This window comes from Gossypium hirsutum, chromosome D06 (genome assembly GCF_007990345.1).
Source record: "Gossypium hirsutum isolate 1008001.06 chromosome D06, Gossypium_hirsutum_v2.1, whole genome shotgun sequence".
NCBI classification, from domain to species: domain Eukaryota; kingdom Viridiplantae; phylum Streptophyta; class Magnoliopsida; order Malvales; family Malvaceae; genus Gossypium; species Gossypium hirsutum.
The window spans coordinates 4,866,115-4,877,433 of NC_053442.1; the positions used below are offsets into that span (position 1 = coordinate 4,866,115).

The 11,319-nt window shown below is 35.5% G+C and overlaps 1 long non-coding RNA gene across 1 annotated transcript; it reads right to left on the reverse strand.

Annotated features, from left to right (window-relative positions):
* Positions 1-609: 609 nt before the first annotated feature.
* LOC107900325 (uncharacterized) lies at positions 610-1,553 on the reverse strand. Its single transcript, XR_001684890.2, has 2 exons — positions 1,388-1,553; positions 610-1,291 (listed from the first exon to the last, which is right to left on the reverse strand). It is a non-coding gene; the product is annotated as an uncharacterized lncRNA (long non-coding RNA).
* Between the last annotated feature and the right edge of the window lie 9,766 nt (positions 1,554-11,319).

Sequence of the window (11,319 nt, forward strand, 5' to 3'; positions counted from 1 at the left end):
ATGTATTGGCGTGAAGTAGATCAAAGATAACAGGTCCTATCTTCCTATAATGATTGGAAGTGGATCGACGACGCAGATCTTGTCTTCCCATATTGGTGGCGAAGTAGATCGCAGAAAGCAGATCTTGTCTTCATGTATTGGCGCGAAGTAGATCAAAGATAACAGGTCCTATCTTCCTATAATGATTGGAAGTGGATCGACGACGCAGATTTTGTCTTCCCATATTGGTGGTAAAGTAGATCGAAGAAAGTAGATCTTGTCTCATGTATTTGCATGAAGTAGATCGAAGATTACAGTCTTATCTCCCTAAGTAGTAGTGGAGCAGACTAAAAACACAAATCTCATCCCCATGGAGTCGTAGCAGAGTAGATTGAAGCTACAAGGCGTATCTGAAGTTGCAGAAGAGTGGATCGAAGCAACAAGACGTGGCAGGTTGGAATAAGGCTACTTGAAGAAGAAAAGCACCAAAAGAAGCCAAGGCTCGGCAAGCCCGGGCAAATTTGGTCTTTCTTGGTCTTTGCTCTGTTTTCGTTATACGACAACGAGCAAAGAGGGGCAGCTGTAAAGCCCAAAATCTGCCCGGGCCCATACCAGCAAAATAGACCCAAATAATAAAAACAAAAGCAGCCCATTTTCAGCCAATTTAAACTCAAAAACTACAAGCCCAAATGCCCAATACTAATAAAAACCCTAGAGGCCCGAATGGCCCAAAACTACACCAACTTTCAAACACAAAAAGAAACCCCAGCCGCATGTTTGTTGCGGCCACCTCCTGCGCACGCCCACCGCCACTGCTCGCCTATCACCAGCCACCCATGCGTCTGACACCTGCAACAGAGACAAAAACAACAGCAAAAGGAAGCATGCAAGGAATGGGGAAAAGAATAAACAAAAGAACGAAAACAAAAAATAGGAAAGGAATGTCTTATAGATCGGCTTTAAAAAGCCAAAAATCGATCACAGCAAGGGGGGAGAGGAGAACCGATTGTAAATAGAGGGGGATTTTTGAATACAAAAAAATTGTATTTTCACAGGCACATCAGAAATCAAGAGCAAAAAAGGTTGATTTTAATTTCTAGGGTTCCCTTTGTTCATTTTTCATTTTTGTTATTGATTTTATTTTTTATTTTTTTATAAATCTATTTCAAACAAAAAGGGAGAAGAAGAACTTACCCGGAACCTCGTGGCAGTGTCGTCGGGGGTCTCCTCCGTCATTGGATCTGGACCCGAATGGGGTTGATGCCCTTTGCTTTCTTGCTTTCTCATTTGATAGAACCCTCCCTCTTATTTTCTAAAGCCAAATGGGATTTCAAGTTGTTTTCATCCAGTTTTTTTTTATATATTGGTGTATGAAAATAAAGAAAGAAAAGAAAGGGAGCTCACTTACCAGGCCTTCATAGTAATGATCTCAGGCCATTTTTTTTTCCACACCGTCGGCTACCAGATATGGTGGTGGTCCGGCGTCATGTTTGGGTGAAAACCTAACAGAGAGGAGCTTGGGGTTTTGTTTAGAAAAGGGATTTGTAAGCTTAAAAAAAAATATAAAGGTTTGAATAAAAAAATTAAAAGGCACCATTTAAAAAAAGGGGGGGTCTGCGAGTGGCCTGATCCACAGGCTAAATCCACGCATTCTCACTTTAAGTGGGTAATTTGCATGGTTGGTCCCTCCATTTGTGCTGTCTTTTAATTAAACTCTATTTTGTTTCTTTCGTTTTTACCCTAAAATTTGTGTGTAATCTCAATTCGGTCCGCGCTAGAGTACTGCGTTTTGGTATTTGGGATAATTTTGTTTTTAATCCCCATTGGTTGGCGCGCATCGTATTTTGGTCCTCAGTATTGTTTTAATCATTTTATTTGCTTGCGATTTTATTTTTATTTTAATGGAGTATTTTTTTTTATTTTTTTCTTTTCTCTTGCAATTCTTTTATTTTCTTTAAAAATTTATTTTTGTTCAATGTTTTAAAAATAAAAAAATAAAAAAGTAGGCTTTATTTGTTTTTTCCCCTCAAAAGTAGAGCCTTGGGAAGGGAAAAAGCTTACCGTGCATTAAGGGATGGAAATGTGCACATTTCTTTTAAATGGGAAATTTTCGCGATTAGTCCCTGTCCTGGGTGCCTACGTTCAATCAAGTCCCTTTTTTTTGTTTTCTTTAAATGCTTTCAAATTACCCCGGAAATTTGCGCCCAGACCCCTCCCTCATTACCCACGTGTCCATTTTGGTCCCCTTGTATCCTTTTATTCTGTTTTCACTCCAGAATTTTATTTTTTAATTCAATTAAGTCCTATTTTGTTTATTTTAGACACTTTTATCACAAATTTTTTTTTGGTATTATTATTAATCTAATATTACTATTTTTTATTACCATTTTTTAAATTATTTTCCTATTATTTATTATACTATTTTTTTTACACTATTATTTATTATACTTATTATATCATTTTCATTATTTCTTATTTCTTTTCATCTAATTTGATCAATTGGAGTTAAGTTTCACATTATTATATTATTTATTTATTTATGTATTTGTTATATGCTTTATATATATATATATATTTAAAATAAAACGAATTATTTTATGTATAAATCGTCATTATATGTATCACATTACTTGTTATATTATTTTTGTTTTACTAATAATCATTTTTTTGTACTATTTCTTTTTATATACATATTTTATAATAATTTTAAATATAGTTTATTATACTTATTATATTTTATTTATCATGAAGACGAGACTCAATATTTGGCAATTCGCGGAATAGTGCCCTATCGTGCTGGGCTGCAATCTCCCGTTTGTCCAAAATAATCGAATATCTCTCCGGAATTTCACATGTATTTTTCTAAATAAGGCAATATTTCGCGTTTGGAAAATAGAGAAAACGTGCCCTAACGTGCTGGGTTTCGATTTCTCGTTCGACTAAATAGCCAAATATCCTCTTAAAGCTTCAAAGTATGGTTTCATTAAACTATAAGGTGACCTTGGTTTCGATGGTTTAGAGTATCGTGTCCTAACGTGCTGGATGTGATACTCCTTCGGAACAAGAGAATCTTATATTTCAATTCACGTTATCAGAGTTTCTTTTAAGGATCGTACTTTTAAAAACTCTTCAAATTTTCAATTTTCGACACTAAGACACTAATTAATCAACTAGGTACCAATTTTGGGCGTATCGAGGGTGCTAATCCTTCCTCGTGCGTAACCGACTCCCGAACTTATTTTTCTGAATTTCGTAGACCAAAATCGTTGTTTTAATAAAATTAAATCATTTATTAAAAACAACCACTTTTTGAGGTGACCCGATCACACCTCATCAAAAAAGGATTGGTGGCGACTCCCGTTTTCATTCTTTTTTTCAAAATCCAAGTCGACCCCGTTTTCATCAAAAAAATGGTTTCAACATATACTAGTGGCTTTACTAAATTAGGAGCCAACTAGTTATAGAAAATTAAGGAAAATATTCCATGATATACAAAAAAAAATCCCAAAATAATCTCCCCACTAAGTCAACAAAAACAATTTTAGCTAATTAATCTTGGAAAAATTTTATTTTGGCCCTCACTCTTTGCTTCTTTCTTCAATCTAGCCCAATTGTTTCCTTTTTCTTCTATTTAGCCCCAAATTGCATTTCTGCACAAAATTCAATATAAACATGGGAAAATTAGTGGTGCACTCTCATAAATTAACCAATTTAATTACATAAAATATGAAATTTTAGCATTTAATCAGCTGGTCAGGGAACTAGGCTTTACAATCTTCCGCCTATTCCACTGCTGGTCAGGGAACTAAGACTTGTAGTCTTCCACCTATTCCAATGCTGGTCAGGGAACTAGGTTTTATAATCTTCCGCCTATTCCACTGCTGGTCAGGGAACTAGGACTTGCAGTCTTCCACCTATTCCACTGCTGGTCAGGGAACTAGGTTTTACAATCTTTTGCCTATTCCACTACTGGTCAGGGAACTAGGACTTGCAGTCTTCCACCTATTCCACTGCTGGTCAAGGAACTAGGTTTTATAATCTTTCGCCTATTCCACTGTTGGTCAGGGAAATAGGTTTGACAATCTTTCACCTATTCCACTGCTGTTCAGGGAGCTAGGACTTATAGTCTTCCACCTATTCCACTGCTGGTCAGGGAACTAGGTTTTACAATCATTCGCCTATTCCACTGCTGTTTAGGGAGCAAGGACTTACAGTCTTCCACCTATTCCACTGCTGGTCAGGGAACTAGGTTTTACAATCTTTGCCTATTCCACTGCTGTTCAGGGAGCTAGGACTTACAGTCTTCCACCTATTCCACTGCTGGTCAGGTAACTAGGTTTTACAATCTTTTGCCTATTCTATTGCTGTTCAGGGAGCTAGAACTTATAATCTTTCACCTATTCCACTGCTGGTCAGGGAACTAGGTTTTGTAATCTTTTGCCTATTCCACTGCTGTTCAGGGAGCTAGGTTTTGTGATTTCACCGATCTGTTCTCTAGGGAACATGACCTGTATAATGAGCCTAAGTATGCTTAAGATTAGGATGGCATGATCGAAATACATCAAATACTCTTAACTAGACATGTGTGAATGGTGTTTGCATGAATGTAGAATGCTATTTTTGAGAATGATCCCTTTTTTCGCTTAAGTTATCATTGCTCGAAGTTTATTAAGGCTTAATCACTAACGTACTATAACGCTTTCTTGCTCGGCTAGTTTTTTCTGAAGCAACACTTAGCCAGATTGCCCCCACTGCGAACCTCAAAGTTCAATCCACTGGGACGCAAAATTTGTACCATCATTCTCCTACTGCAACCCAATGGTAGAAATATATGGCTCTTCTTCAATCTTTTCCTATCACAATTCAAGGATACATGATGTGAAATTCTTTGGTCCTTTATATCATTCCTAGGGTGTCGTACCAAAGACTCATGCGCAAATGAAGGCTCTCTTCTTTGAGATAACCTCTTCCTATTGTCTGATGATCATTGTTTGCTCGTTTATTTAAGCTTTGTCACCAATATAACATCTTGTCATTTTGTTCAATCAATACATTTGACAACAAAATCCAAAGAGAAAGTCTAAATTTAGACTCTTCTTTCTTAAATTTCCAACCTTTAAATTTGGTGCGTTCTAAACAATAGTCCTGTTTCAGGTTCTTGTATTATTTAGAAACTTTTAGAGTAATATGCAAAACTACCATTGTGAAAGTTTTATTAGTCCATTAATCATTATTCCAATGCAACATGCTTGCAAAAGGGTCAACAATGGATAAGAATAAATTTGGTTCTGAGCATGGCTCAAAATGAATAAATTATCAAAAATAGTAAAGAAGAATAACAAAGAAATTGATTGGGAATGTATATCTTGGAAAAGAATAAAGTATTCCAAGAACAACAAATTCAATATAAATAATATGAGAATTGGGTGCCCCATATATCGCAGTTTGAACTTCTCTGTACAAACTTTCTGAAGACCATTCTGAGTTTGACATGTGTTTAGGAGATCTACAGTGCTCTGTCGTTGCCCCAAGATGTCGCCTACCCTTTCCTGTTGATTCAGATATAACAAGACTACCACATGCCCCCAATTTGATCAAGATTCAAGTTGCTCTAATCACTTCATGCCCTAATTTGATCATGATTTGAGCCGCCCTTTTCGGGTTTTCAACTCAAATCCCCTTTGGTCTCAAGGTGCCCTTTGCGGGTTTTCACCTTGGCCTCTCCATTTTCTTTTCTTTTTGATTTATTCTTCTTCATCGTTTTTATTTTTATTTTTTTCTTCAATCATTTTTTGAAATATATTTTTTGCTTTGAATTTAATTTTTTTGATTTTTCTTTTTCTTCTTTTTTGATTTTGATTTTGATTTTTTTTGATTGAATCTAAACTCATAGGATTAGGCAAGTCCTTGTTATCCCCTTTCGATCAGAATCAATGTTTTTCCAGATAAGATTTTGTATGTAAAAATCCTTTTTTGGTATCACATTTCTCTCATTGAGCCTTTTGGGGGTGCAACTACGACAGAAAACTTTGGATCTTCCTATTCAATCAGGATAAAATCCAACAAATCTTTGAGAGATGGAAACTCGACTTCAAATGGGCAAAGCTATGTTGAGTCGACGAGAAAAGCATTGCCCTGGCAAAGAGTTGCATCATTCATACTGTAAATTTTTGACATCGTGTTGTTGTGCAGATTTGATTATCAGCGCTTGACCCGGGTATATTACACAAACATCTTTGAACTTTAGAGGTGACTCAACAAGGTCTTGCTTCGTCTTTGCAACCAAGCTCACAATTTCTAATGATTACTTGTGAGGTAGGATCTGTCTATCCTCTTGTTCTACCATCCTCAACAAGTCCAGAGATAGGCTACGATCTATGTCATTTTCAAAGTCATGAGATCCCTCTAAAAACATATCTCGCTCAAAAAGAGATTCAAAGTTTGCAGCAGTGTCACTCATGTCATTGATATCAGGGGACTCATAGTAAGTACCAAAGAATATACAAAAGAATGTATAAATTTATGAATAATTATTTATACAATATGATTATGAATGAATGATGTGGAAGAAAATCCAAAAGAATAACCAGAAATAATTATGAAAGAACATTGGCTCAAAAGTGATCGCAAAGATGTATTTCATTAGAATAATAACGTTTAGACATGAGCCTATTTCATAAAGGAATTTCTATCATTTTAGGCTGAAAACAACAAAAATGTTCTGAACATTATTCTAAATAAGCTCTAAAAACTACAGGGGTCTCTTCCGCAATCCAATTGCTTAGAACACTCCCAAATTTATAAGGGCAGACATCTAACAAGGTCCCTTTTCAATTGTGTCTTCATATATGGCATCGATGTGAAAATTTCCCCGCACTTCTTCATACATTGCGTTCACCCCATTGTTACTCATGATTGGGTAGTGAATTTTTTGCATCAGATGAGTCACCAATCTTAACAACACCCATGTTGATGAGCCTCTCAACAACCTTTTTAAAGACGATGCAATTTTCTATTGAATGTCCCGCAATTCCCGCATGATAGTCACACTGTGCATTCGCATCAAACCATCTAGGGTACGGAGGTTGTAAGGGTTTTGAGTAGGAAGGGGCAATAACGTGCGCATTGAATAAGCGTTGATACAGCTCCTTATATGACGTCAGAATTGGTATGAACTAGAGCTTCTCAGTACTTGGTTTCACCCCAGATTCTTGTCTCAATGATCCTTGTTGATTAACAACCCCTTTACCTGGACATCCTACAATAACTGATCTTGAGTAACCTATGTTATTCATCTCATCTTCTATTCTCTTTGAAATTGTCTTTTTGTTACTCTCTCCACCATCTATTCTTCCATTTCTGATGGCATTTTCAATCATTTCGCCATTCATGGTTATATCTAAAAAACTCTTTGAAGCGCTTCCCAACATGTGAGTGATGAACGGGGCCTTCAATGTGTTGATGAAGAGCATCGTCATTTCTTTCTCCAGGAGTGGCGGCTGAACTTGGATAACGACTTCCCTCCATCTTTGTGCGTATTGCCTGAAACTCTCGCTCGGTTTCTTCTCTATGTTTTATAACGTAATTCTATCAGGGGTAATATCCGTTACATGACTGTACTATTTCATAAATGCCTGTGCTAGGTCCCTCCATGAACTAATCTTGGTACGGCTTAATTGATTGTACCATTTACACGCTGCCCCTACCAAACTATCTTGGAAGCAGTGTACTAGCAGTTGATCATTATTGACTAGCCAGTCATCCTTCTACAGAACATGGTGATGTGAGCCTCGGGGCAACTAGTTCCATTATATTTCTCAAATTCAGGCATTTTGAACTTATGAGGAAGTACTAAGTCTGGAACTAAGCTCAGATCTTTAGTGTCGATTCCATGGTGACTATCGGTGCTTTCCAGGGCCTTGAATTTTTCCTCCAACCATTTATACCTATCCTCCTACTGTTTTGGCAATTCTGCATTCGCCTTTCCTTCTTTAGCAGCTTCATCAAAATCAGGAACAATAGGATTAGGTGGGTTATCTCCCGTGCTTAAACTTGATCCTCCTAGGAAAGTAATGGGAATTGAGACACCAGTTTGGGGCCTAATTGTGACGGATGGTCTCCTTGGGTATATTTCTGCTTGGGTTTGTACATTTGGTGGAGTAAAACCTAGAGGACATAATGGATCCTCACTACCTTCTCTAGGATTGGCCATAGGGCTCTTTCCCTTATCTACTCCTCCCGTCAATAGATGGGTCAATTCAACCATCGCATCTTTTTGAGCTTTCATCAATTTTTCCATCATGCTTTTTTGGATCTTATCTACCCGCTCTTGCATTTGCACTTGTAACCGTTCTTGCATGTCCTTTGCATTTGCTCCAGTTTCTCTAATCTTTGGTCCATTTCCTTAGTTTTCCGACTGGTATCATATCGATGCTTAATTGGTGAGCTTTTGTCGGTTTCCAGATTAACTGAAATAAATTTACTCAATTAGACGTTGATTCTTATTCAATTACATTTAGAAAAGTTTTCTAGAAGACAAATTCCTTTACATAAAACGAACATATATATAGGCTCGCCCTCATATTCCAAGAGACAACATCGATCCCTTGCTTTATCTGTGTGCTAAACCTTGCGAATTTTTCAAAAGGGGTGTTTCCTCTATCTCTTTTTGCTTGATCCTGGTCGCAATCCGTTGTCTGCCCATCTTCATAAGGCTCGCCAACTTCTTTAAGGGAGTTGAAACATCGAAGGCTCTTAAACAAATCATCTTGAATCCTTGGGCCACAAACTCTTCTATCGCCCTTCTTGTGTTTCTCGAAATATATTCAGGCAACCGTATTATTTTCCACTTTATCAAGGAATCCGTATTCTATGACAAGCTTCCTAATTTAGTAATCGGACTTGAATCAATATCTCTTTCCTAAGATGCAAATGCAATGCAATCATAATCAAAACACAACAAGAGGGGTTAGTACAAAATGGAAGCAAACAAGGAAAACAAAAGTACCTAGTCGGGTAAACACTAGGGATTTGGAACGGCTCTACCTAGGATGGGTTCCTAAGGTCTTCTACATGTGGTTTGGCTCTAAAGTCAAGGTACCCGAACCAGCAGATTCCTCGATCTTCACCCATTATAGGCTCATATAGACCGAGTTCGGTTCAGGGGAATACATTTCCCTATGGCTGCACGGAGACGAAAATCTCACGAAGACATAGGTACGAATGTATTCCGAAAGTGATCCACTATCCTGCACGGAGGTGAAAACCTCACGAAGGAGTAGCTTCTCACTCCCACTTCAAAGGAAAAGACTAAATAGTCTCTATGCAATATGATGACAAAATATAGAGCTCAATTTACAGTACTCATACAAAAAAATGCAAAGAGACGATCGTAATTTTCAAATCAAATTTTCAATTTTCAACAATAAGACAAAAAATAATCAATTTTACGGCCTGACTCTCTAAAGTCCCCAGTGGAGTCGCCAAGCTGTTGAAACCATTTTTATGTTTGAGAAAACGGGGATCGACTTTGAAAATGGAATGGGAGTCGCCACCGATCTTTTATTGGGGTGTGATCAGATCACCTTGAAAATAATTTTAAGTCTGCAAATTTTGAAAAAATAGGTTCGGGAGTCAGTTACGCACGAGGAAGGGTTAGCACCCTCGTAACGCCCAAAATTGGTACCGAATTAATTGTTTAATGTCTTAGTGTCAAGAATTTGAAAAGATTTAAAATACGATCCTTCCCTTTTTTATTAATGTTAATTTTATAAAAGATGCTTGGATAATTCGAGGCGAATGCTAAAGACCTTCTCGTCTCAGAGTAATAAAATGTTATGCCCAATAAATTAGGACACGACATTTTTAGTCCTCGAGAATAAGCTTGTCTTTTGATTTTCAAAACTCTTGCGGTGAAGTTAAAAAGGGATATTCAATTGCTTTAAGTCAGATGAAAAATTGAAACCCAATACGTTAGGGCACAATTTCTTAGAATTCCTAGCATTGAATATAACCCTTATTATTTTTTAAAATCTTCATTTCGAGAAAACGACATGTCACATCCAATATATTAGGACACGACGTATCGAGTTCCCGAGAATGAGTTTTTATTTATGTTTTGATTAAAAGGGATATTCTCGATTATTTAGATTCGACGAGAAAAATTAGAACCGAATACGTTAGGGCTCAATTCTTCCGAAGATTCCAAATACCGAACTTTGCGTTATTTCGAAAGCTTATTGGATAAAAATTCTTTTGACATTTAAATGATATGAAACGTAATCTTTTGAATAAATAAAACAATGGAAGAATAACGTACAACGCGAAATGGTGATTCGTAAATTGAAATGCACACCAATGAACGATAAGCAATTAATAAACCAATAATGTCGTACTTATAAGAACAATGGTTACATGTAAATATCGCATTTAAAAGCTAATGAATTAAAAATCAATAATATACACACATATATACACATATATGAAAGTATACATATAAAATAAATACACATATATGAAAGTTTGAAATAAATCAAAAATAGAGTTAAAGTAAATACCACATAAATTAATAGTATCTAAATAAATCTTTAAAGAAAACCAAAATACATAAAACGATATATGTATTAATTTGGACAAATCATATATAAAATGGTAACCTTGGTATAAATAATAATATAAATGATAATATATATGCATAATAATATATATAAAGTTGAAATAAGCCAAAGTATATTAAAGTAGGTTTTTTTAAAAATAAAAATCAATCATACATATGTATAAATAAATAAGAGATATAACATAAAATCAATAATATATTATATATACATGTATATAATAAAAATAATTTAATATAAATTGCATATATGTATAAAATAATATCGTATATATATGTTAACACTTAAAAAAATATTATATAGTAAAATAATGTATGTACAAAAAATGTAAATAAATATATATACTAATATAATAGTAACATTAGTGATATTAACAACGGTAATAATAATAAATTAATTAATGAACTTATTTAAAAAGCAAATAACAAAAGTATTAAATTAAACTAAGAGAAAAAAAATGAAAATAAAGTAAAACAAAGGGGTGTCAAATACGATTAAAATAAAATTAAAGAACCACAAACAAAACTAAAATAAATAAAAAGGACAAAAGTGAAACGCGTGAATGATACGAGGGATCAAAAGGGAAATAATCCCAACACCTCGAAACGCTGCGCTGAGAGAAGGACTAAAGTGAGCCGAATCCAAAACACATTGGGTAAAATTAATAAATAAAGAAAACATAATTAGAAATATGATCTAAAAAAGAGGGACCAGTGGTGCAAATATC